At 27.9% G+C, this 280-nt stretch overlaps 1 protein-coding gene across 2 annotated transcripts in view; it reads right to left on the bottom strand.

Moving 5' to 3' along the window:
* Il18rap (interleukin 18 receptor accessory protein) overlaps positions 1–280 on the bottom strand; it is a 42,994-nt gene that overhangs the window by 34,615 nt on the left and 8,099 nt on the right. The window lies entirely within an intron of this gene.

Below are 280 nucleotides of genomic sequence, written 5' to 3'. Positions count from 1 at the left end.
ATGGAGATTCTTTTTTAAAGGTCAAATTCATTCAATTTTATGTCTTACAGGGCTTATACTGAGTTCAATATTGTATATTAATTCAACTGTGAACCTAAAAATTTGCAGCCACTTTTGAAAGAGATGTATCTTTGCTCTGGAAATTGGTTACTGAATATGTTAAAGCTGTAATGAAATGCTTCTTCTAATCATCTGGTGATTAAATTTTTTTAATAAATAATAATTCTGCAAAGCATAAAAGTTTGCTCCTTAATAATTAGTAGATGTGAAAAACATTACC

The sequence above is a fragment of the Nannospalax galili genome, unplaced genomic scaffold (genome assembly GCF_000622305.1).
Source record: "Nannospalax galili isolate Female #2095 unplaced genomic scaffold, S.galili_v1.0 scaffold299, whole genome shotgun sequence".
Classification (NCBI taxonomy): Eukaryota; Metazoa; Chordata; class Mammalia; order Rodentia; family Spalacidae; genus Nannospalax; species Nannospalax galili.
The sequence above is the reverse complement of the archived record's forward strand: the minus strand, read 5'-3'. Positions and strand labels throughout refer to the sequence as shown.